This window comes from Cherax quadricarinatus, chromosome 3 (assembly GCF_038502225.1).
Source record: "Cherax quadricarinatus isolate ZL_2023a chromosome 3, ASM3850222v1, whole genome shotgun sequence".
Taxonomy (NCBI): domain Eukaryota; kingdom Metazoa; phylum Arthropoda; class Malacostraca; order Decapoda; family Parastacidae; genus Cherax; species Cherax quadricarinatus.
The window spans coordinates 78,394,544-78,422,475 of record NC_091294.1 but is presented as its reverse complement, the minus strand read 5'-3'; the positions used below and the strand labels follow the sequence as shown (position 1 = coordinate 78,422,475).

Genomic DNA, 27,932 nt, shown 5'->3' with positions numbered 1-27,932 from the left:
TCAATAAAGAGACACAGGTGTCGTACAAGTATTTTATTCAACACAATATAACATCAATATTACACACACATACACAGCATTACTCATAGCAGGGCCCAAATATTTAAAAAACACATTTTTAAGAAACAAACGGAGACAAACGGGCAGGATTTGCAACAGCGGAGCTCTAGTCATTGGTCCGCCACTTCGACACAAGAAAATACAGCTCAACAGGGGCCAATCTGGCACCCAGGGTTGTATATTAATGCGGTCATGGAGGCATACGCCAGGTCGATATATATGCCTAGAGCGTATGAAGATATACATCATATCGCTGTAGCAAGTAGGAGCATATGCCAGATCAGTGCAAACGCCACAAATAGGGCTGTTTTCTGGTGCCAATGAGAGTTCCTGGGTGTGAGGCATGGGATGTTCAACTTACCCTCCACCTACCACTAGGGTAGGACTAAAGGCCTATGAAACACATTGACCGTAAGTCGTTAAGGAGCACTTACACCTGTGTACCATCAGCCTCCACCTGTATGCTAACATAGTCAGTTCTTTTTTAAGTTCCTCTACATAGAGTCAGCTCTCTTATATAGCTCCTCTATATACCATTCACTCTTGTAAAGCTCTTCTATGTACTCTAGTATGAGTTTTTCACAATCACGACTGACAGCATCAGAAACTGAATGGCCTAGGCTAAGAAAGCCTTTCCATGCACTAGTCAACACTGGATGTACCTTTTTATTCAGAAGTTTATAAGAGAGTTGACTATACTGTAAAATTTCTGTCCAGTGCTTGACAAAATTGTGTTGTCAGGTAAAATTGGTGGCCAGATGACATCCAGGAACAGAGGACAGTGTCCGCCAGGCCCCAGGATCGACCGCTGTCACTGCAATCATGGGAAAACACTGCCCTAGAGATGGATCTGAGTGGATGATCCGTTCTAATAGATACACCCATTAGTCATACCCCATTGGTCGTTAAATTGAAGGTTCGTATACATCGATGTCTATCCCACAGTGTACGATGGAAATTGAAATATACATTGGAATACTTTCCTGACGACGACCTCTTGTAAAAAGTTGATACTTTGCTCTAAGAATGGAATTTGACCCTGGGTATGTACCTAGCAATTGAAATTTACACTGAGGGCATAAATTGACACTGAATGTGTAAACTGACACTGGGAGAGTACCCTAGTGATCAAAATTTACAGTGAGGGTCCCAATCAACTTGATTTTACATTGGGGGTGCCCAACTTGACCCCGAATCATCGTAGGCCTTCCCAGCCGAGATTTTTCTGAAATTCTTTAGGCCTTGGACATTACTTTCCAGTCGTTCTTGCATGTGGATCCTCATGTGGTTCACCAGGTTGTTCTTATGCAGGAAGCACTTTAAGCACTTGGAGCACTGGTATGGCCGCTCGCGGCTGTGTGTTCGCATGTGACGAGCCAGGGCGGCCCTCCGCACAAACGTTTTGGCGCACATGAGGCAGTGGAATGGCTTTTCCCCTGTGTGCGCTTTAATGTGGTCAATTAGGCTCGATTTGGTCACAAAATCTTTTAGGCATTCAGAGCAACGGTAGGGTTTTAGGCCCGAGTGGATCCCCATGTGCTTGGCCAGCGACCACTGCCTGGAGAAGGGCTTCCAGCAGATGGAGCACTGGTAGGGTTTCTCACCCGAATGAAGCCTCACGTGTTTGACAAGTGCCGACCGCACGGCGAAGTTCTTGGAACAAACTGAGCACTGGTAGGGTTTCTCTCCTGTGTGAACCCTCATGTGGATCATTAGATGGCCCGTTTGTTTAAAGTCCTTCTTGCAAACAGAGCACTGGAAAGGTTTCTCCCCCGTGTGGATACGCTTGTGTTTGTTCAGCGTTGAGCGCTCTTTGAAGTCTTTCAAACAGACCATACACTGAAATGGCTTTTCCCCCGTGTGGACTCGCTGGTGGGCTGTAAAACGCGAATTAAACTGGAAGACCTTCATACAAATGGGGCACTGGTATGGTTTTTTATCTGTTTGGACCCTCATTGTCACTTTAAAATGCAGTTCGGGTTTTTAAAATGCTGTTTTTAGATATTGAAAAATATTTTTTTTTATAAATTGCTGTAGTTTGGTGTTTGTTAAAGTTCATTTGGCGATAAAACGTCGTTGCATGTGATTTGTTCCGAGTCGTCATTTGACAAGTATTAATGTTGTCAATTGACACACACAGCTGGTCTTGTGGCAGATGCACACAGCTTGTCTTGTGGCAGACGCACACAGCTGGTCTTGTGGTAGATGTACACAGCTGGTCTTGTGATAGATGCGCACAGGTGGTCTTGTGGCAGATGCACACAACTGGTCTTGTGGCAGACACACACAGCTGGTCTTGTGGCAGATGCACACAGCTGGTCTTGTGGCAGATGCACACAGCCGGTCTTGTGGCAGATGCACACAGCTGGTCTTGTGGCAGACACACACAGCTGGTCTTGTGGCAGATGCACACAGATGGTATTGTGGCAGATGCACACAGCTGGTCTTGTGGCAGACACACCTTCAGTACTCTGAAAAAATTATTATATACCATTAATGTTAATACAAATATTTTAATAATAATAATAATTACAAAACAGGTCTCCCTCAACATTCATGAGGGTTAGGGAATCAAGAACCTCACGAATGTTGAAAAATCATCAATGTTTGGTGCCCCACTATATTGTAGGGAAATATAATACAATACTGCTTCCTTAACCCATTGAACCATGAACGATCATAAAACACATGAAAACATCATAAAATATTGTACTAGTGCCAGCCCTATGGTAAAGAAGGTGAGAAAAACTATAGAATTCAAGAAAGAACTCGTAGCAGAGTACCAAAGTGGAGGAGGAAGAGAGAGGGAAAAATGTGCCTTCTTCAGTGATTCTACAATATGTACGATACTAAAGCAGCATAAGTCGATAAAGGATATAGCGCCAGCCAGCGATAAAGTGTAGCATTAACAGTGCAGCAAGTAAGTTAAGCAATTAATCGATAGAAAAAGGACAGCATGAACCTAACTCCTTCAATATTGTTGGAGTTATACAGGGTGACTGACAACACCATTGTCTTTAATCTCTACTGCCACTGATGCTGCCTCCACCACCACTATGTACAGCTTATGTCTCAGAGGCCCTTATACACCCAACAACACAGCAACACTTGTGACATACTTAAAGATATATTTTATTCATTCTAGAGTATATGTCACGTTTCTATCTTATTAATATTGTTTATTATGTCATATTAGATGAATTGTGATAGATAAATAAGCCGTGGAGTTGATATTAGTGTCACATTGAAGGACTACCTTCTCCTATCTCTAAATAAACTGCCACCGCCACAATTGCTAAGATATTTAATGACACATTTTAAATATGATTGGGCGGCTGGGAATTCGCAAATGTTCGAAGCCTGCAAAAGTGGGAAATGTGAATGCTGAGGGAGACCTGTGATAATAATTACAAAAATACTAATTACAATAATAATATTAATAATTATAATAATGTTACAATAACAATAATAATAATGATTCCAATAATAATAATTACAATAATAAAAATAACAATAATATTTCAACTGTTCCACTAACAGAACAATAATAATTGGATAAAGAAAGACTCAGATAAATCAATAATTAAAAATTTGGATAACTGAATAGATTTGAATTACTGGATAAGTTGAACTTACTGTGAGACTGAAGGTGTTGGTCGAGGGTCAGGATGACTTGACCGACCTCGACCAATGACAGCTGACCTTCCGGCAGTGGCGTGATTGGTCAGACCTGAGTTAGGGAAGGTCAGATCATTCCTGAGTTGTCAGGTCAAGCTAACTAGGGTTAGGGCAGGTCAGTTTGTTTCTAGGTCATCAAGTCAAGTTTAGGGTTAGGACAGGTCAGGTCATTTCTAGGTCATCAGACCAAGTATAATTAAGGTTAGGACAGGTCAGGTTGCTTCTAGGTCGTCAAGCCAAGTTCAACTGAGGTTAGGACAGGTCAGGTTGTTTCTAGGATGTCAGGTCAAGTATAATTAAGATTAGGACAGGTTGGGTCATTTCTAGGTCATCAGGTCAGGTTTAATTAGGGTTAGGGCAGGTCAAGTCATTCCCAGGTTGTCATGTCATGTTCAACAAGGGTTAGGATGGGTCAGGTCGTTCCTCGGTTGTCAGGTCAAGTTCAGCAAGGGTTAGGGCAGGTCAGGTCATTCCCAGGGTCATCAGGTGGAGTTTAATACCACACCTGAAGATATACATGAGTGTTGTAGAGTTAAATCAGGCTTCAGCACCACCTGGCATCAGCTCAGTGCCACCTGGTGCCACCTGGTGCCACCTGGCACCACCCGGTGCTCCTCCCTTACGCCACAACTGAAAAAAAAACATTTAGACTGACACCAGAATGACAGGCCTATGGCATCAGGCCTATGGCATCAGGCCTATGGAGTGAGATTTTACAATATTTAAATCAATGTATACAATACTTCAGTACTGCAGGTGGACTGTATGATAAATTATTTTTTTTAATCGGGAGAGAGAACCTAACCTATTTTCACCCCACAAGCAGTTAACTTCAAGTAGCGCATTCCTCACCTCAAGTTGTGCTCAGGAACGCATTACATAAAGAACACGTTCACTCTGTTGCAGGCAACAATTTCGTCAAATTGGGAATTATTTGTCGCGGCTGCAAATGATGTAAGATAAACATGGGGTCAACTGGATTCTGGACAAGACTGGGGTTACTGCTTGTTTGGAAGGGTCGTTCACACGCAGTGCCAGGGTTGTCTGGGGTTGGTGCTGGAGTTCCTGGGTTGTTTGGGGTCAGCACTGAAGTGCCTGGGTTGTTTGGGGTCAGTGCTAGAGTGCCAGGGTTATTTGGGGTCAGCACTGGAGTGCCAGGGTTGTCTGGGGTCAGCACTGGAACGCCAAGGTTGTCTGGAGTTAGCACTGGGGTGTTGGGGTTGTCTGGGGTCAGTGCTGGAGTGCCAGGGTTCCCTGGGTCAGCAATGGAGTGACAGGGTTGTCTGGGGTCAATGCTTGAGTGCCGGGGGTGCCGGGGGTCTGCAAGAAAGAGAAACGTGAGAATAATTGACCAATATCACAAAAAATGTCTGAAGCCCAAGACTGTTCAACTGCCTCCCAGCATACATATGATTACAAATAGACTCCTGGCTGTCTTCAAGACCCCTAGCTGTCTTCAAGACCCATAGTTGTCTTCTAGACCCCTGGTTGTCTTCAAGACCACTGGTTGTCAAGACCCCTGGTTATCTTAGAGAACCCTGGTTGTCTTCAAGACCCCTGGTTGTTTTCAATGCCCCCAGCTGTCTTCAAGACCCCTGGTTGTCTTCAAGACCACTGGTTGTCTTCAAGACCACTGGATGTCTTCAAGAGAACTGGTTGTCTTCAAGACCATTGGTTGTCTTCAAGACCCCCTGGTTATCTTCAAGACCCTTGGTTGTCATCAAGACCAATCATTGTCTTTAGCCCTTAAACTGTCCAAACGTAGATCTATGTTCACTCGCGTGGTGCTCCGAATATTTTGAAAAATAAAAAAATTGTTTTTTTCTTTTAAAATGAAGAGCACATTTTCTACATGTTGTAGGATTAAAAAAAAATTTAGGGTCAGTACTTACCGAGATATAAGACCGTGAAGTTGGCTCTGGATGCTCACCTGTCAGCAACATCGACTCCTGCTGCTTGCAGAAGTGTTGCCATTTTCCCTTTTTTCTCGTTTTTATTTTAATTTATATATTTCTTGTGTTCTGATAATTACAATTTATAACAGTTCTTGTAATTTCATAGCCAATCTTTGTTCTGACACTAATATTAGGTACTGAAATAGTGCTCAAATAGTCACAATCACATTGACAGGTGAACATTTACACCTGCTATTGTCTAAAAATATATATGAAGTATTTATAGGTCGTAGCAATGTTTTAGATACCCTTGTGTATACCATGAAGCATTTGTTATGAAAGGCATCCCTATACTGTTGACAGCCTAGTGACAGATGATAAATACCTACTGCTCCAGCTAACCCTTGCTGTATTTGTTATTACTGTTACACACAAACATGTCTTGTCTCTCTGTCTATTTATCTGTCTATCTGTCTGTCTATCTGCCTGTCTGTCTGTCTATATGTCTGCCTGTCTATCTGTCTCTGTCAATCTGCCTGCCTGTCTGTCTGTCTCTGCTTATCTGTCTTTCTGTCTGCCTGGAGTATATGTATATCACACTCCTTGAAGAATCGTGTTATGACATCTGTTATCAGCTCGGTGACATTTGATAAATGGGTGCTGGGGAACCCTGACTTTATTTGTTGTCACTGATACACACAAACATGTTTCTGTCTATCTGTCTGTCTGTTGGGTTATCCTAGGTAATTGACACTACGTATAATAACTGTACTTATGTGTACATGTGAGACAGCAATAGAGATATAGATAGATAGAGATATAGATAGACAGATAGACAGATATAGATATATAGACAGATAGAGATACTGACAGAGAGACAGTCAGAGACAGACAAAGCCAGCCAGCTGGCCAGCCTGCCGAATACATAAGAACATAAGAAAGAAGAAACACTGCCGTAGGCCTACTGGCCCATGCAAGGCAGGTACATGTCACCCCCCCCCTGGCTTAGACCAATGACCCACCTAGTCAGGTCACATCCATTGAAGGAAGAAGCATGACATCAGACCTAGTAGCACAAGCTAGTCAGGTCCAACTCACACCCACCCACACTCACTCGTGTATTTATCTAACCTATTTTTACTTTCCTCTTAAAATGAGAGTGTTAATGCAACATGGCATCAGTGAATCACTGGTGTTTGCCACACTATCTGCTCTAGTTGGTGCTCAGCTCAACTGGTGCTCCCACAAGGTATTAAGTGCTCCCAGATTTTTTTAATAGTGCGCACACTGAGTGCACAGACCCATTCTTTCATGTCTAGGAGACTCAAGCTAATTGTACCAAATTTGAAGGAATGAAAAATAAAACGTTGATCTACGTTTGGACAGTTTAAGGTTAAGACCCCCAGCTGTCGTCAAGCTCCCCAGTTGTTAAGACCCCAGTTGTCTTCAAGACCACTGGTTGACTTCAAGACTCCTGGTTGTTTTCAAGACTACTAGTTGTTTTCAAAACCTTGGGTAGTCAAGACCACTGGTTGTCAATACCCCAGGTTGTCTTCAAGACCACTGATTGTCTTCAAGACCCCTGGTTGTCCTCAACACCCATGGTTGTCTTCAAGACCCCTAAGTTGTCAAGACCCCTGGTTGTCTTCAAGACCCCTGATTGTCTTCAAGACCTCCGGTTGTCTTCAAGACAACTGGTTGTCTTCAAAACCATTGGTTGTCTTCAAGACCCCTTCATTGTCTTCAAGACCCCTGATTGTCTTCTAGACCTCTAGTTGTCTTGAACCCCTGGTTGTCTTGAAGACCCCTGGTTGTCTTCAAGACCATTAGTTGTCTTGAAGACCCCCTGGTTGTCTTCAAGACCCCTTGCTGTCTTCAAGACCCCTAGTTGTCTTTAAGACTACTGGTTGTCAAGACCCCTGGTTGTCTTCAAAACTCCTGGTTGTCTTCAAGATTCCTGGGTGTATTCAAGATCACTAGTTGTCAAGATCACTGATTGTCTTAAAGACCCTTAGTTGTCTTCAAGACCCCTGGTTGTCTTCAAGACCTCTGGTTGCATTAAAACCCCTGGCTGTCTTCAAAACCAATGGTTGTCTTTAAGACCCCTGGTTGTCAAGATCCCTGGATGTCAAGACCACTGGTTGTCTTCAAGACCCCTGGTTATCTCCAAGACACCTGGATGTCTTCAAGATCACTGGTTGTCTTCAAGACCACTGGTTGTCAAGACTTGTCTTCAAGACCCCTGGTTGTCTTCAAGACAACTGCTTGTCTTCAAGACCCCTGGTTGCCTTCAAGATACCTGGTTGTCAAGACCCCTGGTTGTCTTAAAGACCACTGATTGTCTTCAAGATCCATGGTTGTCTTCAATACCACTGGTTGTCTTCAAGACCCCTTGTTGTCTTCAAGACCTCTGGCTGTCTTCAAGACCACTGGTTGTCTCCAAAATCCATGGATGTCTCCAAGTCCCCTGGTTATCTTTAAGACCCCTGCTTGTCAAGACCACTGGTTGTCTTCAAGACCCCTCGTTGCCTTCAAGACCACTGGTTATCTTCAAGATCACTGGTTGTCTTCAAGATCCATGGTTGTCTTCAAGACCCCTTGTTGTCTTCAAGACCTCTGTTTATCTTCAACACACCTGGTTGTCTTGAAGACCACTGATTGTCTTCAAGACCATTGGTTGTATTCAAGACCTGTGGTTGTTCTCAAGACCTCTGGTTGTCTTCAAGATCCCTGGTTGTCTTCAAGACTCCTGCTTGGCTTCAAGACCTCTGGTTGTCTTCAAGACCACTTGTTGTCTTCAAGATTACTAGTTGTCTTGAAGACCCCTGGTTGTCAAGATCTCTGGTTGTCTTTAAGACCCATGGTTGCCTTCAAGACCTCTGGATGTCTTCAAGACCCTTGGTTGTCTTCAAGACCACTGGTTGTCAAGACCCCTGGTTGTCTTCAAGACCACTGGTTGTCAAGACCCCTGGTTGTCTTCAGGACCACTGGTGGTCAAGACCCCTGGTTGTCTTCAAGACCACTGGTTGTCTTCAAGATCACTGGTTGTCTTCAAGAACACTGGCTGTCCTCAAGACCACTGGTTGTCTTTAAGACCACTTGTTGTCAAAACCCCTCGCTGTCTTCAAAACCCTTGGTTGTCAAGTCCCCTGGTTGTCAAGCTAATTGATTGTCTTCAAGACTATGGGTTGTCAAGACCACTGATTGTCAAGACCCCTGGTTGTCTTCAAGACCCCTGGTTGTCTTCAAGGCCCCTAGTTGTCAAGACCCCTGGTTGGCTTTAAGACCTCTGGTTGTCTTCCATATCTCTGGTTGTCTTCAAGATCCCTGGTTGTCTTAAAGACCCCTGGTTCTCTTCAAGACCTCTGGTTGTCTTGAAGACCTCTGGTTGTCTTCAAGACCACTTGTTGTCTTTAAGACCCCTGGTTCTCTTCAAGACTTCTGGTTGTCTTAAAGACCCCTGGTTCTCTTCAAGACCACTGGTTGTCTTCAAGACCACTGATTGTCAAGATCCCTGGTTGTCTTCAAAACCCCTGGTTGTCTTCAAGATAACTGGTTATCTTCAAGACCCCTGGTTGGCTTCAAGACTTTTGTTGTCTTCAAGACCCCTGGTTGTCTTCAAGATAACTGGTTATCTTCAAGACCCCTGGTTGTCTTCAAGACCTCTGGTTGTCTTCAAGACCACTGGTTGTCTTTAAGACCGCTGGTTATCTTCAAGACTTCTGGTTGTTTTGAAGACCCCTGGTTCTCTTCAAGACCACTGGTTGTCAAGACCACTGGTTGTCAAGACCCCTGGTTGTCTTCAAGACCACTGGTTGTCTTCAAGATCACTGGTTGTCTTCAAGACCCCTGGTTGTCTTCAAGATCACTATTTTTCAAGACCCTCGGTTGGCTTTAAGACAACTGGTTGTCTTCAAGACCACTGGTTGTCAAGACCCCAGGTTGCCTTCAAGGCTCCTGATTGTGAAGACCCCTGGTTGGCTTTAAGACCTCTTTTTGTCTTCAAGACCTCTGGTTGTCTTCAAGACCTCTGGTTATCTTCAAGACCCCTGGTTGTTCTCAAGACCACTGATTGTCTTCAAGAGCCCTTGTTGTCTTCAAGACCGCTGGTTGTCAAGACCCCTGGCTGTCTTCAATACACCTGGTTGTCTTCAAGACCACTGGTTGCCAAGATCACTGGTTTCTTCAAGACCCCTGGTTGTCTTCAAGACTACTGTTTCTCTTCAAGACCACTTGTCAAGACCCCTGATTGTCATCAAGACAACTAGCTGCCTTCAAGACCCCTGGTTGTCTTTAATATCACTGGTTATCTTCATGACCAATGGTTGTCTTCAAGACCCCTGGCTGTCTTCAAGACCACTGGTTGTCTTCAAGGCCACTGGTTGTCTTCAAGGCCACTGGTTGTCTTCAAGACCCCTAGTTGTCTTCAAGACCCCTGCTTGTCTTCTAGACCCCTGGTTGTCTTCAAGACAACTGGCTGTCATCAAGGTCACTGTCTTCAAGACCCCTGGCTGTCTTCAAGACCCCTGGTTGTCTTCAAGACCACTGTTTGTCTTCAAGACCCTTGGTTGTCTTCAAGACTGCTGGTTGTCTTCAAGACCCTTGGTTGTCTTCAAGACCACTGGTTTTCTTCAAGACCATTGGTTGTCTTCAAGACCCGTGGTTGTCTTTAAGACCACTGGTTGTCTTCAAGACCCCTGGTTGTCTTCAAGACCACTGGTTGTTTTCAAGACCCTTGGTTGTCTTCAAGAGCAATGGTTGTCTTCAAGACCACTAGCTGTCTTCAAGACCCCTGGTTGTCTTCAAGACCCCTGGTTTTCTTCAAGACCCCTGGTTGTCTTCAAGGCCCCTGGTTGTCTTCAGGATCCCTGGTTATCTTGAAGACCACTGGTTGTCTTCAAGACCCCTGGCTGTCTTCAAGACCCCTGGTTGTCTTCAAGACCCCTGCTTGTCTTCAAGACCCCTGGCTGTATTCAAGACCACTGGCTGTCTTCAAGATCACTGGTTGTCTTCAAGACCACTCGTTGTCAAGACCCCTAGTTGTCTTCAACACCCCTGGCTGTCGTCAAGACCACTGATTGTCAAGACCACTGGTTGTCTTCAAGACCACTGGTTGTCTTCAAGACCCCTGGTTGTCTTCAAGACCACTGGTTGTCTTCAAGACCCATGGTTCACTTCAAGATCACTGGTTGTCTTCAAGACCCCTGGTTGTCTTCAAGACAAATGGTTGTCTTCAAGACCCCTGGTTGTCTTTAAGATCACTGGTTATCTTCACTACCAATGGTTGTCTTCAAGACCCCTGGCGGTCTTCAAGATCACTGGTTGTCTTCAAGACCACTGGTTGTCAAGACCACTGATTGTCTTCAAGACTCCTGGTTGTCTTCAAGACCACTGGCTTTCTTCAAGACCCCTAGTTGTCTTCAAGACCCCTGCTTTTCTTCTAGACCCCTGGTTGTCTTCAAGACCCCTGGCTGTCTTCAAGGTCACTGTCTTCAAGACCCCTGGCTGTCTTCAAGACCCCTGGTTGTCTTCAAGACCACTGGTTGTCTTCAAGACCACTGGCTGTCTTCAAGACCAGTTTATCTTCAAGACCCCTGGTTGTCTCCAAGACTACTGGTTGTCTTCAAGACCCCTGGTTGTCTTCAAGACCACTGGTTTTCTTCAAGACCATTGGTTGTCTTCAAGACCCGTGGTTGTCTTTAAGACTACTGGTTGTCTTCAAGACCACTGGTTGTCTTCAAGACCCCTGGTTGTCTTTAAGACCATTGGTTGTCTTCAAGACCCGTGGTTGTCTTTAAGACTACTGGTTGTCTTCAAGACAACTGCTTGTCTTCAAGATCACTGGTTGTCTTCAAGACCACTGGTTGTCTTCAAGACCATTTGCTGTTTTCAAGACCCGGGGTTGTCTTCAAGACCACTGGTTGACTTCAAGACTCCTGGTTGTCTTCAAGACCACTGATTGACTTCAAGATCACTGGTTTTCTAAAAGACCACGGGTTGTCTTCAAGACCCCTGGTTGTCTACAAGATCAGTGGTTGTCTTCAAGACCCCTGGTTGTCTACAAGATCAGTGGTTGTCTTCAAGACCCCTGGTTGTCTTCATGACCCCTGGTTGTCTTCAAGATCCCTGGTTGTCTTCAAGACCCCTGGTTGTCAAGACCATTGGTTGTCTTCACCATTGATTGTCTTCAAGTCCACTGGTTGTCTTCAAGACAACTGGTTGTCTTCAAGATCCCTGCTTGTCTTCAAGACCACTGGTTGTCTTCAAGATCCCTGGTTGTCTTCAAGACACCTGGTTGCCTTCAAAACCACTGGTTGCCTTCAAGACCACTGGTTGTCTTCAAGACAACTGGCTGTCTTCAAGATCCCTGGTTGTCTTCAAGACCACTGGCTGTCTTCAAGATCTCTGGTTGTCTTCATGACCACTGGTTGTCTTCAAGACCACTGGTTGCCTTCAAGACCACTGGTTGTCTTCAAGACAACTGGCTGTCTTCAAGATCCCTGGTTGTCTTCAAGACCACTGGTTGTCCTCAAGATCCCTGGTTGTCTTCAATACCCCCGGTTGTCTTAAAGACCCCTGGTTGTCTTCTACATCCCTGGTTGTCTTCAAGAGCCATGGTTGTTTCAAGACCTCTGGTTGTCTTCAAGACCAATGGTTGCCTTAAAGACCACTGGTTGTCTTCTAGACCCCCTGGTTGTCTTCTAGACCCTTGGTTGTCTTAAAGACCACTGGTTGTCTTGAAGACCATTGGTTGTCTTCAAGACCCCCTGGTTGTCTTCTAGACCCCTGGTTGTCTTCAAGATCCTTGGTTGTCTTCAAGACCTCTGGTTATCTTTAAGACCCCTGGTTGTTCTCAAGACCAGTGATTGTCTTCAAGAGCCCTTGTAGTCTTCAAGACCGCTGGTTGTCAAGACCCCTGGCTGTCTTCAATACACCTGGTTGTCTTCAGGACCACTGGTTGCCAAGATCACTGGTTTCTTCAAGACCCCTGGTTGTCTTCAAGACTACTGTTTCTCTTCAAGACCACTTGTCAAGACCCCTGATTGTCAACAAGACAACTAGTTGTCTTCAAGACCCCTGGTTGTCTTTAATATCACTGGTTATCTTCATGACCAATGGTTGTCTTCAAGACCCCTGGCTGTCTTCAAGACCACTGGTTGTCTTCAAGGTCACTGGTTGTCTTCAAGACCCCTAGTTGTCTTCAAGACCCCTGCTTGTCTTCTAGACCCCTGGTTGTCTTCAAGACAACTGGCTGTCATCAAGGTCACTGTCTTCAAGACCCCTGGCTGTCTTCAAGACCCCTGGTTGTCTTCAAGACCACTGTTTGTCTTCAAGACCCTTGGTTGTCTTCAAGACTGCTGGTTGTCTTCAAGACCCTTGGTTGTCTTCAAGACCACTGGTTTTCTTCAAGACCATTGGTTGTCTTCAAGACCCGTGGTTGTCTTTAAGACCACTGGTTGTCTTCAAGACCCCTGGTTGTCTTCAAGACCACTGGTTGTTTTCAAGACCCTTGGTTGTCTTCAAGACCCCTGGTTGTCTTCAAGACCCCTGGTTTTCTTCAAGACCCCTGGTTGTCTTCAAGGCCCCTGGTTGTCTTCAGGATCCCTGGTTATCATGAAGACCACTGGTTGTCTTCAAGACCCCTGGCTGTCTTCAAGACCCCTGGTTGTCTTCAAGACCCCTGCTTGTCTTCAAGACCCCTGGCTGTATTCAAGACCACTGGCTGTCTTCAAGATCACTGGTTGTCTTCAAGACCACTCGTTGTCAAGACCCCTAGTTGTCTTCAACACCCCTGGCTGTCGTCAAGACCACTGATTGTCAAGACCACTGGTTGTCTTCAAGACCACTGGTTGTCTTCAAGACCCCTGGTTGTCTTCAAGACCACTGGTTGTCTTCAAGACCCATGGTTCACTTCAAGATCACTGGTTGTCTTCAAGACCCCTGGTTGTCTTCAAGACAAATGGTTGTCTTCAAGACCCCTGGTTGTCTTTAAGATCACTGGTTATCTTCACGACCAATGGTTAACTTCAAGACCCCTGGCGGTCTTCAAGATCACTGGTTGTCTTAAAGACCACTGGTTGTCAAGACCACTGATTGTCTTCAAGACTCCTGGTTGTCTTCAAGACCACTGGCTTTCTTCAAGACCCCTAGTTGTCTTCAAGACCCCTGCTTTTCTTCTAGACCCCTGGTTGTCTTCAAGACCCCTGGCTGTCTTCAAGGTCACTGTCTTCAAGACCCCTGGCTGTCTTCAAGACCCCTGGTTGTCTTCAAGACCACTGGCTGTCTTCAAGACCAGTTTGTCTTCAAGACCCCTGGTTGTCTTCAAGACCACTGGTTGTCTTCAAGACCACTGGTTTTCTTCAAGACCATTGGTTGTCTTCAAGACCCGTGGTTGTCTTTAAGACTACTGGTTGTCTTCAAGACCACTGGTTGTCTTCAAGACCCCTGGTTGTCTTCAAGACCATTGGTTGTCTTCAAGACCCGTGGTTGTCTTTAAGACTACTGGTTGTCTTCAAGACAACTGCTTGTCTTCAAGATCACTGGTTGTCTTCAAGACCACTGGTTGTCTTCAAGACCATTTGCTGTTTTCAAGACCCGGGGTTGTCTTCAAGACCACTGGTTGTCTTCAAGACCCCTGGTTGTCTTCAAGACCACTGATTGACTTCAAGATTACTGGTTTTCTTCAAGACCACTGGTTGTCTTCATAACCTCTGGCTGTCTTCAAGACCACGGGTTGTCTTCAAGACCCGTGTTTGTCTACAAGATCAGTGGTTGTCTTCAAGACCCCTGGTTGTCTTCATGACCCCTGGTTGTCTTCAAGATCCCTGGTTGTCTTCAAGACCCCTGGTTGTCAAGACCATTGGTTGTCTTCACCATTGATTGTCTTCAAGTGCACTGGTTGTCTTCAAGACAACTGGTTGTCTTCAAGATCCCTGCTTGTCTTCAAGACCACTGGTTGTCTTCAAGATCCCTGGTTGTCTTCAAGACACCTGGTTGCCTTCAAAACCACTGGTTGCCTTCAAGATCACTGGTTGTCTTCAAGACAACTGGCTGTCTTCAAGATCCCTGGTTGTCTTCAAGACCACTGGCTGTCTTCAAGATCTCTGGTTGTCTTCATGACCACTGGTTGTCTTCAAGACCACTGGTTGCCTTCAAGACCACTGGTTGTCTTCAAGACAACTGGCTGTCTTCAAGATCCCTGGTTGTCATCAAGACCACTGGTTGTCCTCAAGATCCATGGTTGTCTTCAATACCCCCGGTTGTCTTCAAGACCCCTGGTTGTCTTCTAGATCCCTGGTTGTCAAGAGCCCTGGTTGTTTCAAGACCCCTGGTTGTCTTCAAGACCACTGGTTGTCTTAAAGACCACTGGTTGTCTTCAAGACCCCTGGTTGTCTTCAAGACCCCTGGTTGCGTTCAAGACCACTGGTTGTCTTCAAGACCCCCTGGTTGTCTTCTAGACCCCTGGTTGTCTTCAAGATCCTTGGTTGTCTTCAAGACCCCCTGGTTGTCTTTAAGACCCCTGGTTGTCTTCAAGACCACTGGTTGTCTTGAAGACCATTGGTTGTCTTCAAGATTCCTGGTTGTCTTCAAGAGCACTGGTTGAATTGAAGACCACTGGTTGTCTTCAAGATCCCTGGTTGTCTTCAAGACCCCTGGTTGTCTTCAAGACCCCAGGTTGTCTTCAAGACCCCTGGTTGTCTTAAAGACCCCTGGTTGTCAAGATCTCTGGTTGTCTTCAAGACCCACTGGTTGTCAAGGCCCCTGGTTGTCAAGACCCCTGGTTGTCAAGATCCCTGGTTGTCTTCAAGACCCCTGGTTGTCAAGACCCCTGGTTGTCAAGACCCCTGGTTGTCTTCAAGACCCTTGGTTGTCTTCAAGACCCCCTGGTTGTCAAGACCCGTGGTTGTCTTCAAGACCCCTGGTTGTCTTCAAGACCCCCTAGTTGTCAAGACCCCTGGTTATCTTCATGACCCCTGGTTGTGTTCAAGACCCCTGGCTGTCAAGACCCCTGGTTGTCAAGACCCCTTGTTGACTTCAAGACCCCCTGGATGTCAAGACCCCTGGATGTCAAGACCCCTGGTTGTCTTCAAGACCTCCTGGTTGTCAAGACCCCTGGTTGTCTTCAAGACCCCCTGGTTGTTAAGACCCCTGGTTGTCTTCAAGACCCCTCGTTGTCAAGACCCCTGGTTGTCTTCAAGACCCTTGGTTGTCAAGACCCCTGGTTGTAAAGACCCCTGGTTGTCTTCAAGACACCCTGGTTGTCAAGACCCCTGGTTGTCTTCAAGACCCCCTGGTTGTCAAGACCCCTGGTTGTCTTCAAGACCCCCTGGTTGTCAAGACCCCTGGTTGTCTTCAAGACCCCCTGGCTGTTAAGACCCCTGGTTGTCTTCAAGACCCCTCGTTGTCAAGACCCCTGGTTGTCTTCAAGACCCTTGGTTGTCAAGACCCCTGGTTGTCAAGACCCCTGGTTGTCTTCAAGACCCCCTGGTTGTCAAGACCCCTGGTTGTCAAGACCCCTGGTTGTCTTCAAGACCCCCTGGTTGTCAAGACCCCTGGTTGTCTTCAAGACCCCCTGGTTGTCAAGATCCCTGGTTGTCTTCAAGGTCCCTCGTTGTCAAGACCCCTGGTTGTCTTCAAGACCCCCAGGTTGTCAAGACCCCTGGTTGTCTTCAAGACCCCCTGGTTGTCAAGACCCCTGGTTGTCTTCAAGACCCCTGGTTGTCTTCAAGACACCCTGGTTGTCAAAACCCCTGGTTGTCTTCAAGACCCCTGGTTGTCAAGACCCCTGGTTGTCTTCAAGACCCTTGGTTGTCTTAAAGACCCCTGGTTGTCAAGATCTCTCGTTGTCTTCAAGACCCACTGGTTGTCAAGACCCCTGGTTGTCAAGACCCCTGGTTGTCTTCAAGACCCCTGGTTGTCAAGACCCCTGGTTGTCTTCAAGACCCCTGGTTGTCTTCAAGACCCCCTGGTTGTCAAGACCCATGGTTGTCAAGACCCCTGGTTGTCAAGACCCATGGTTGTCAAGACCCCTGGTTGTCTTCAAGACCCCCTAGTTGTCAAGACCCCTGGTTGTCTTCAAGACCCCCTAGTTGTCAAGACCCCTGGTTATCTTCATGACCCCTGGTTGTCTTCAAGACCCCTGGTTGTCAAGACCCCTGGTTGTCTTCAAGACCCCCTGGTTGTCAAGACCCCTGGTTGTCAAGACCCCTGGTTGTCTTCAAGACCCCCTGGTTGTCTTCAAGACCCCCTGGTTGTCAAGACCCCTGGTTGTCTTCAAGACCCCCTGGTTGTCAAGACCCCTGGTTGTCATCAAGACCCCCTGGTTGTCAAGACCCCTGGTTGCCTTCAAGATCCCTCGTTGTCAAGACCCCTGGTTGTCTTCAAGACCCCCTGGTTGTCAAGACCCCTGGTTGTCTTCAAGACCCCCTGGTTGTCAAGACCCCTGGTTGTCTTCAAGACACCCTGGTTGTCAAGACCCCTGGTTGTCTTAAAGACCCTTGGTTGTCAAGACCCCTGGTTGTCAAGACCCCTGGTTGTCTTCAAGACCCCCTGGTTGTCAAGACCCCTGGTTGTCAAGACCCCTGGTTGTCAAGACCCCCTGGTTGTCAAGACCCCTGGTTGTCTTCAAGACCCCCTGGTTGTCAAGACCCCTGGTTGTCTTCAAGATCCCTCGTTGTCAATACCCATGGTTCTCTTCAAGACCTCCTGGTTGTCAAGACCCCTGGTTGTCTTCAAGACCCCCTTGTTGTCAAGACCCCTGGTTGTCTTCAAGACCCTTGGTTGTCAAGACCCCTGGTTGTCAAGACCTTTGGTTGTCTTCAAGACCCCCTGGTTGTCAAGACCCCTGGTTGTCAAGACCCATGGTTGTCTTCAAGATCCCTCGTTGTCAAGACGCCTGGTTGTCTTCAAGACCCCCTGGTTGTCAAGACCCCTGGTTGTCAATACCTCTGGTTGTCTTCAAGACCCCCTGGTTGTCAAGACCCCTGGTTGTCAAGACCCCTGGTTTTCTTCAAGACCCCCTGGTTGTCAAGACCCCTGGTTGTCTTCAAGACCCCCGGTTGTCAAGATCCCTCGTTCTCAAGACCCCTGGTTGTCTTCAAGACCCCCTGGCTGTCAAGACCCCTGGTTGTCAAGACCCTTGGTTGTCAAGACCCCAGGCTGCCAAGACCCCTGGTTGTCTTCAAAACCCCTGTTTGTCAAGACCCCTGGTTGTCTTCAAGACCCTTGGTTGTCAAGACCCCTGGTTGTCTTCAAGACCCTTGGCTGTCAAGACCCCTGGTTGTCTTCAAGACCCCTGGTTGTCAAAACCCCTGGTTGTCTTCAAGACCCTTGGTTGTCAAGACCCCTGGTTGTCTCCAAGACCCCTGGTTGTCAAGACCCCTGGTTGTCAAGACCCCTGGTTGTCTTCAAGACCCCCTGGTTGTCAAAACCCCTGGTTGTCTTCAAGACCCCCTGGTTGTCAAGACCCCTGGTTGTCAAGACCCCTGGTTGTCTTCAAGACCCCTGGTTGTCAAGACCCCTGGTTGTCTTCAAGACCCTTGGTTGTCAAGACCCCTGGTTGTCTTCAAGACCCTTGGCTGTCAAGACCCCTGGTTGTCTTCAAGACCCCTGGTTAAGACCCCTGGTTGTTAAGACCCCTGGTTGTTAAGACCCCTGGTTAAGACCCCTGGTTGTTAAGACCCCTGGTTGTTAAGACCCCTGGTTAAGACCCCTGGTTAAGACCCCTGGTTGTCTTCAAGACCCCCTGGTTGTCAAGACCCCTGGTTATCTTCAAGACCCCTGGTTGTCAAGACCCCTGGTTGTCTTCAAGACCCTTGGTTGTCAAGACCCCTGGTTGTCAAGACCCCTGGTTGTCTTCAAGACCCCCTGGTTGTCAAGACAACTGGTTGTCAAGATCCCCTGGTTGTCAAGACCCCTGGTTCTCTTCAAGACCCCTGGTTGTCAAGACCCCCTGGTTGTCAAGACCCCTGGTTTCCTTCAAGATCTCTCGTTGTCAAGACCCCTGGTTGTCTTCAAGACCCCCTGGTTGTCAAGACCCCTGGTTGTCAAGACCACTGGTTGTCAAGACCCCTGGTTGTCTTCAAGACCCCCTGGTTGTCAAGACCACTGGTTGTCAAGACCCCTGGTTGTCTTCAAGACCCCCTGGTTATCAAGACCCCTGGTTGTCTTCAAGACCCCTGGTTGTCAAAATCCCTCGTTGTCAAGACCCCTGCTTGTCTTCAAGACCCCCTGGTTGTCAAGACCCCAGGTTGTCAAGACCCTTGGTTGTCAAGACCCCTTGCTGTCAAGACCCCTGGTTGTCTTCAAGACCCTTGGATGTCAAGACCCCTGGTTGTCTTCAAGACCCCTGGTTGTCAAGACCCCTGGTTGTCTTCAAGACCCTCTGGTTGTCAAAACCTCTGGTTGTCTTCAAGACCCCTGGTTGTCAAGACCCCTGGTTGTCAAAACCCCTGGTTGTCTTCAAGACCCCTGGTTGTCAAGACCCCTGGTTGTCAAGACCCCTGGTTGTCTTCAAGACTCCCTGGTTGTCAAAACCCCTGGTTGTCTTCAAGACCCCCTGGTTGTCAAGACCCCTGGTTGTCAAGACCCCTGGTTGTCTTCAAGACCCCTGGTTGTCAAGACCCCTGGTTGTCAAGACCCCTGGTTGTCAAGACCCCTGGTTGTCTTCAAGACCCCTGGTTGTCAAGACCCCTGGTTGTCTTCAAGACCCCTGGTTGTCAAGACCCCTGGTTGTCTTCAAGACCCTTGGTTGTCAAGACCCCTGGTTGTCTTCAAGACCCCTGGTTGTCAAGACCCCTGGTTGTCAAGACCCCTGGTTGTCTTCAAGACCCCCTGGTTGTCAAGACCCCTGGTTGTCTTCAAGACCCCCTGGTTGTCAAGACCCCTGGTTGTCTTCAAGACCCCTGGTTGTCTTCAAGACCCCTGGTTGTCAAGACCCCTGGTTGTCTTCAAGACCCCCTGGTTGTCAAGACCCCTGGTTGTCAAGACCCCTGGTTGTCTTCAAGACCCCCTGGTTGTCAAGACCCCTGGTTGTCTTCAAGACCCCCTGGTTGTCAAGACCCCTGGTTGTCTTCAAGATCCCTCGTTGTCAAGACCCCTGGTTCTCTTCAAGACATCCTGGTTGTCAAACCCCTGGTTGTCTTCAAGATCCTTGGTTGTCAAGACCCTTGTTGTCAAGACCCCTGGTTGTCTTCAAGACCCCCTGGTTGTCAAGACCCCTGGTTGTATTCAAGATCCCTCGTTGTCAAGACCCCTGGTTGTCTTCAAGACCCCCTGGCTGTCAAGACCCCTGGTTGTCTTCAAGACCCTTGGTTGTCAAGACCCCTGGCTGTCTTCAAGACCCCTGGTTGTCTTCAAGACCACTGGTTGTCTTCAAGACCACTGGCTGTCTTCAAGACTAGTTCGTCTTCAAGACCCCTGGTTGTCTTCAAGACCATTGGTTGTCTTCAAGACCACTGGTTTTCTTCAAGACTATTGGTTGTCTTCAAGACCCGTGGTTGTCTTTAAGACTACTGGTTGTCTTCAAGACCTCTGGTTGTCTTCAAGATCCCTGGTTGTCTTCAAGACCATTGGTTGTCTTCAAGACCCGTGGTTGTCTTCAAGACTACTGGTTGTCTTCAAGACAACTGCTTGTCTTCAAGACCACTGGCTGTTTTCAAGACCACTGGCTGTCTTCAAGATCTCTGGTTGTCTTCAAGAGCACTGGTTGCCTTCAAGACCACTGGCTGTCTTCAAGACCACTGGTTGTCTTCAAGATCACTGGTTGTCATCAATACCCACGGTTGTCTTCAAGACCCCTGGTTGTCTTCTAGATCCCTGGTTGTCTTCAAGAGCCCTGGTTGTTTCAAGACCCCTGGTTGTCTTCAAGACCACTGGTTGTCTTCAAGACCACTGGTTGTGTTCAAGACCACTGGTTGTCTTCAAGACCCCCTGGTTGTCTTCTAGACCCCTGGTTGTCTTCAAGATCCTTGGTTGTCTTCAAGACCCCCTGGTTGTCTTTAAGACCCCTGGTTGTCTTCAAGACCACTGGTTGTCAAGACCCCTGGTTGTCTTCAAGACCCTGGTTGTCTTCAAGACCTGGTTGAATTGAAGACCACTGGTTGTTTTCAAGACCCCTAGTTGTCTTCAAGATCCCTGGTTGACTTCAAGACCCCTGGTTGTCTTCAAGACCACTGGTTGGCTTCAAGACCCCTGGTTGTTTTCAAGACCACTGGTTGTCAAGACCCCTGGTTGTCAAGACCCCTGGTTGTCTTCAAGACCCCTGGTTGTCTTCAAGACCCCCTGGTTGTCAAGACCCCTGGTTGTCTTCAAGACCCCTGGTTGTCTTCAAGACCCCTGGTTGTCTTCAAGACCCCTGGTTGTCTTCAAGACCCCTGGTTGTCTTCAAGACCCCTGGTTGTCAAGACCCCTGGTTGTCTTCAAGACCCCTGGTTGTCAAGACCCCTGGTTGTCTTCAAGACCCCTGGTTGTCAAGACCCCTGGTTGTCAAGACCCCTGGTTGTCTTCAAGACCCCCTGGTTGTCAAGACCCCTGGTTGTCTTCAAGATCCCTCGTTGTCAAGACCCCTGGTTGTCTTCAAGACCCCCTGGTTGTCAAGACCCCTGGTTGTCTTCAAGACCCCCTGGTTGTCAAGACCCCTGGTTGTCAAGACCCCTGGTTGTCTTCAAGACCCCCTGGTTGTCAAGACCCCTGGTTGTCAAGACCCCTGGTTGTCTTCAAGACCCCCTGGTTGTCAAGACCCCTGGTTGTCTTCAAGACCCCTGGTTGTCAAGACCCCTGGTTGTGAAGACCGCTGGTTGTCTTCAAGACCCCCTGGTTGTCAAGACCCCTGGTTGTCTTCAAGACCCCTGGTTGTGAAGACTCCCTGGTTGTCTTCAAGACCCCTGGTTGTCTTCAAGACCCTCTGGTTGTCAAGACCCCTGGTTGTCTTCAAGACCCCTGGTTGTCAAGACCCCTGGTTGTCTTCAAGACCCCTGGTTGTCTTAAAGACCACTGGTTGTCAAGATCTCTCGTTGTCTTCAAGACCCCCTGGTTGTCAAAACCACTGGTTGCCTTCAAGACCCTTGGTTGTCTTAAAGACCCCTGGTTGTCAAGATCTCTCGTTGTCTTCAAGACCCACTGGTTGTCAAGACCCCTAATTGTCAAGACCCCTGGTTGTCTTCAAGACCACTGGTTGTCCTCAAGATCCCTGGTTGTCTTCAAGACCCCTGGTTGTCATCGAGACCCCCTGGTTCTCAAGACCCCTGGTTGTCTTTAAGATCCCTCGTTGTCAAGACCCCTGGTTCTCTTCAAGACCCCTGGTTCTCTTCAAGACCTCCTGGTTGTCAAGACCCCTGGTTGTCAAGACCCCTGGTTGTCTTCAAGACCCCTGGTTGTCAAGACCCCTGGTTGTCAAGACCCCTGGTTGTCTTCAAGACCCCTGGTTGTCAAGACCCCTGGTTGTCTTCAAGAGCCCCTGGTTGTCAAGACCCCTGGTTGTCATCGAGACCACCTGGTTGTCAAGACCCCTGGTTGCCTTCAAGATCCCTCGTTGTCAAGACCCCTGGTTGTCTTCAAGACCCCCTGGTTGTCAAGACCCCTGGTTGTCTTCAAGACCCCCTGGTTGTCAAGACCCCTGGTTGTCTTCAAGACCCTTGGTTGTCAAGACCCCTGGTTGTCAAGACCCCTGGTTGTCTTCAAGACCCCTGGTTGTCTTCAAGACCCTTGGTTGTCAAGACCCCTGGTTGTCTTCAAGACCCCTGGTTGTCAAGACCCCTGGTTGTCTTCAAGACCCCCTGGTTGTCAAGACCCCTGGTTGTCTTCAAGACCCTTGGTTGTCAAGACCCCTGGTTGTCAAGACCCCTGGTTGTCTTCAAGACCCCCTGGTTGTCAAGACCCCTGGTTGTCAAGACCCCTGGTTGTCAAGACCCCCTGGTTGTCAAGACCCCTGGTTGTCTTCAAGACCCCCTGGTTGTCAAGACCCCTGGTTGTCTTCAAGATCCCTCGTTGTCAAGACCCCTGGTTCTCTTCAAGACCTCCTGGTTGTCAAGACCCCTGGTTGTCTTCAAGACCCCTTTGTTGTCAAGACCCCTGGTTGTCTTCAAGACCCTTGGTTGTCAAGACCCCTGGTTGTCAAGACCCCTGGTTGTCTTCAAAACCCCCTGGTTGTCAAGACCCCTGGTTGTCAAGACCCCTGGTTGTCTTCAAGATCCCTCGTTGTCAAGACGCCTGGTTGTCTTCAAGACCCCCTGGTTGCCAAGACCCCTGGTTGTCTTCAAGACCCCCTGGTTGTCATGACCCCTGGTTGTCAAGACCCCTGGTTGTCAAGACCCCTGGTTGTCTTCAAGACCCCCTGGTTGTCAAGACCCCTGGTTGTCTTCAAGACCCCCGGTTGTCAAGATCCCTCGTTGTCAAGACCCCTGGTTGTCTTCAAGACCCCCTGGTTGTCAAGACCCCTGGTTGTCAAGACCCTTGGTTGTCAAGACCCCTGGCTGTCAAGACCCCTGGTTGTCTTCAAAACCCCCTGTTTGTCAAGACCCCTGGTTGTCTTCAAGACCCTTGGTTGTCAAGACCCCTGGTTGTCAAGACCCCTGGTTGTCTTCAAGACCCTTGGCTGTCAAGACCCCTGGTTGTCTTCAAGACCCCTGGTTGTCAAGACCCCTGGTTGTCTTCAAGACCCTTGGTTGTCAAGACCCCTGGTTGTCAAGACCCCTGGTTGTCAAGACCCCTGGTTGTCTTCAAGGCCCCCTGGTCGTAAAAACCCCTGGTTGTCTTCAAGACCCCCTGGTTGTCAAGATCCCTCGTTGTCAAGACCCCTGGTTGTCTTCAAGACCCCCTGGTTGCCAAGACCCCTGGTTGTCTTCAAGACCCCCTGGTTGTCATGACCCCTGGTTGTCAAGACCCCTGGTTGTCTTAAAGACCCCTGGTTGTCAAGACCCATGGTTGTCAAGACCCCTGGTTGTCTTCAAGACCCCCTAGTTGTCAAGACCCCTGGTTATCTTCATGACCCCTGGTTGTCTTCAAGACCCCTGGTTGTCAAGACCCCTGGTTGTCAAGACCCCTGGTTGTCTTCAAGACCCCTGGTTGTCAAGACCCCTGGTTGTCTTCAAGACCCCTGGTTGTCAAGACCCCTGGTTGTGAAGACCGCTGGTTGTCTTCAAGACCCTCTGGTTGTCAAGACCCCTGGTTGTGAAGACCCCTGCTTGCCTTCAAGACCCCCTGGTTGTCAAGACCCCTGGTTGTCTTCAAGACCCCTGGTTGTCAAGGGTTGTCAAGACCCCTGGTTCTCTTCAAGACATCCTGGTTGTCAAGACCCCTGGTTGTCTTCAAGACCCCCTGGTTGTCAAGACCCCTGGTTGACAAGACCCCTGGTTGTCAAGACCCCTGGTTGTCTTCAAGACCCCCTGGTTGTCAAGACCCCTGGTTGTCTTCAAGACCCCTGTTGTCAAGACCCCTGGTTGTCTTCAAGACCCCCCCCTGGTTGTCAAGACCCCTGGTTGTCTTCAAGACCCCCTGTTTGTCAAGACCCCTGGTTGTCTTCAAGACCCTTGGTTGTCAAGACCCCTGGTTGTCAAGACCCCTGGTTGTCTTCAAGACCCTTGGCTGTCAAGACCCCTGGTTGTCAAGACCCCTGGTTGTCTTCAAGACCCTTGGTTGTCAAGACCCCTGGTTGTCTTCAAGACCCCTGGTTGTCAAGACCCCTGGTTGTCTTCAAGACCCCTGGTTGTCAAGACCCCTGGTTGTCTTCAAGACCCCCTGGTTGTCAAGACCCCTGGTTGTCTTCAAGACCCCCTGGTTGTCAAGACCCCTGGTTGTCTTCAAGACTCTTGGTTGTCAAGACCCCTGGTTGTCTTCAAGACCCCCTGGTTGTCAAGACCCATGGTTGTCAAGACCCCTGGTTGTCAAGACCCCCTGGTTGTCAAGACCCCTGGTTGTCTTCAAGATCCCTCGTTGTCAAGACCCCTGGTTCTCTTCAAGACCCCCTGTTTGTCAAGACCCCTGGTTGTCATCAAGACCCCCTGGTTGTCAAGACCCCTGGTTGCCTTCAAGATCCCTCGTTGTGAAGACCCCTGGTTGTCTTCAAGACCCGCTGGTTGTCAAGACCCCTGGTTGTCTTCAAGACCCCCTGGTTGTCAAGACCCCTGGTTGTCTTCAAGACCCTTGGTTGTCAAGACCCCTGGTTGTCAAGACCCCTGGTTGCCTTCAAGAACCCCTGGTTGTCAAGACCCCTGGTTGTCAAGACCCCCTGATTGTCAAGACCCCTGGTTGTCTTCAAGACCCCCTGGTTGTCTTCAAGATCCCTCGTTGTCAAGACCCCTGGTTCTCTTCAAGACCTCCTGGTTGTCAAGACCCCTGGTTGTCTTCAAGACCCCCTTGTTGTCAAGACCCCTGGTTGTCTTCAAGACCCCTGGTTGTCAAGATCCCTCGTTGTCAAGACGCCTGGTTGTCTTCAAGACCCCTTGGTTGTCAAGACCCCTGGTTGTCTTCATGACCCTTGGTTGTCAAGACCCCTGGTTGTCAAGACCCCTGGTTGTCAAGAACCCTGGTTGTCAAGACCCCTGGTTGTCTTCAAGACCCCCTGGTTGTCAAGACCCCTGGTTGTCTTCAAGACCCCCGGTTGTCAAGATCCCTCGTTGTCAAGACCCCTGGTTGTCTTCAAGACCCCCTGGTTGTAAAGACCCCTGGTTGTCAAGACCCTTGGTTGTCAAGACCCCTGGCTGTCATGACCCCTGGTTGACTTCAAAACCCCCTGTTTGTCAAGACCCCTAGTTGTCTTCAAGACCCTTGGTTGTCAAGACCCCTGTTTGTCAAGACCCCTGGTTGTCTTCAAGACCCTTGGCTGTCAAGACCCCTGGTTGTCTTCAAGACCACTGGTTGTCAAGACCCCTGGTTGTCAAGACCCTTGGTTGTCAAGACCCCTGGTTGTCAAGACCCCTGGTTGTCTTCAAGACCCCCTGGTTGTCAAAACCCCTGGTTGTCTTCAAGACCCCCTGGTTGTCAAGATCCCTCGTTGTCAAGACCCCTGGTTGTCTTCAAGACCCCCTGGTTGCCAAGACCCCTGGTTGTCTTCAAGACCCTTGGTTGTCAAGACCCCTGGTTGTCAAGACCCCTGGTTGTCTTCAAGACCCCTGGTTGTCAAGACCCCTGGTTGTGAAGACCCCCTGGTTGTCAAGACCCCTGGTTGTGAAGACCCCTGGTTGTCAAGACCCCTGGTTGTCAAGACCCCTGGTTGTCTTCAAGACCCCCTGGTTGTCAAGACCCCTGGTTGTCTTCAAGACCCCCAGGTTGTCAAGACCCCTGGTTGTCTTCAAGACCCCCGGTTGTCAAGACCCCTGGTTGTCTTCAAGATCCCTCGTTGTCAAGACCCCTGGCTCTCTTCAAGACCTTCTGGTTGTCAAGACCCCTGGTTGTCTTCAAGACCCCCTTGTTGTCAAGACCCCTGGTTGTCTTCAAGACCCTTGGTTGTCAAGACCCCTGGTTGTCAAGACCCCTGGTTGTCTTCAAGACCCCCTGGTTGTCAAGACCCCTGGTTGTCTTCAAGATCCCTCGTTGTCAAGACGCCTGGTTGTCTTCAAGACCCCCTGGTTGTCAAGACCCCTGGTTGTCTTCAAGACCCTTGGTTGTCAAGACCCCTGGTTGTCAAGACCCCTGGTTGTCTTCAAGACCCCCTGGTTGTCAAGACCCCTGGTTGTCAAGACCCCTGGTTGTCTTCAAGACCCCCTGGTTGTCAAGACCCCTGGTTGTCTTCAAGACCCCCGGTTGTCAAGATCCCTCGTTGTCAAGACCCCTGGTTGTCTTCAAGACCCCCTGGTTGTCAAGACCCCTGGTTGTCAAGACCCTTGGTTGTCAAGACCCCTGGCTGTCAAGACCCCTGGTTGTCTTCAAAACCCCCTGTTTGTCAAGACTCCTGGTTGTGTTCAAGACCCTTGGTTGTCAAGACCCCTGGTTGTCAAGACCCCTGGTTGTCTTCAAGACCCCTGGTTGTCAAGACCCCTGGTTGTCTTCAAGACCCTTGGTTGTCAAGACCCCTAGTTAAGACCCCTGGTTGTCTTCAAGACCCCTGGTTGTCAAGACCCCTGGTTGTCAAGACCAATGGTTGTCTTCAAGACCTCCTGGTTGTCAAAACCCCTGGTTGTCTTCAAGACCCTCTGGTTGTCAAGATCCCTGGTTGTCTTCAAGACCCCCTGGTTGTCAAGACCCCTGGTTGTCTTCAAGAACCCCTGGTTGTCAAGATCCCTGGTTGTCTTCAAGACCCCCTCGTTGTCAAGACCCCTGGTTGTCTTCAAGACCCCCTGGTTGTCAAGACCCCTGGTTGTCTTCAAGACCCCTGGTTGTCTTCAAGACCCTTGGTTGTGAAGACCCCTGGTTGTCAAGACCCCTGGTTGTCTTCAAGACCCCCTGGTTGTCAAGACCCCTGGTTGTCTTCAAGACCCCCTGGTTGTCAAGATCCCTGGTTGTCTTCAAGACCCCCTGGTTGTAAAGACCCCTGGTTGACTTCAAGACCCCCTGGTTGTCAAGATCCCTGGTTGTCTTCAAGATCCCTCATTGTCAAGACCTCTGGTTGTCTTCAAGATCCCCTGGTTGTCAAGACCCCTGGTAGTCTTCAAGACCCTTGGTTGTCAAGACTCCTGGTTGTCTTCAAGACCCTTGGTTGTCAAGACCCCTGGTTGTCAAGACCCCTGGTTGTCTTCAAGACCTCCAGGTTGTCAAGACCCCTGGTTGTCTTCAAGACCCCTGGTATCAAGACCCCTGGTTGTCTTCAAGACCCCCTGGTTGTCAAGACCCCTGGCTGTCTTCAAGACCCCCTGGTTGTCAAGACCCCTGGTTGTCTTCAAGACCCTTGGTTGTCAAGACCCCTGGTTGTCAAGACCCCTGGATGTCGTCAAGACCCCCTGGTTGTCAAGACCCCTGGTTGTTTTCAAGACCCCTGGTATCAAGACCCCTGGTTGTGAAGACCCCTGGTTGTCAAGACCCCTGGTTGTCTTCAAGACCCCCAGGTTGTCAAGACCCCTAGTTGTCTTCAAGACCCCCTGGTTGTCAAGACCCCTGGTTGTCACCTAGCAGTAAGTAGGTACCTTACACCTGCTGTCAGTCTTCACCTAGTAAGCAAGCAGGTACCCCTTCACCTAAATCGCCTCATATCTCCACAACTTCCCACATTTCATCTACCCTCCGCATCAACATTCATAAATAGATAGATAATAGATGATAATTACCACTAAAAAAGACAAAAGGGCAATAAAAAGGCCCTAAATAAGGTGAATAATGGCGGGTCAATAAGGAGACGCTCACCGAAGTTCTCTTCCGGCAAGTTTGTTT

The 27,932-nt window shown here is 48.8% G+C and overlaps 1 long non-coding RNA gene across 2 annotated transcripts; it reads right to left on the bottom strand.

The window, feature by feature from the left end:
* Positions 1-18: 18 nt before the first annotated feature.
* On the bottom strand, positions 19-27,932 carry LOC128704964 (uncharacterized). 2 transcript variants are annotated; one of them, XR_008409614.2, is made up of 4 exons: positions 27,906-27,932; positions 4,591-5,058; positions 3,697-4,368; positions 19-2,531 (listed from the first exon to the last, which is right to left on the bottom strand). It is a non-coding gene; the product is annotated as an uncharacterized lncRNA (long non-coding RNA). The 2 variants fall into 2 exon arrangements; XR_008409613.2 differs by having other exon boundaries at positions 27,830-27,929.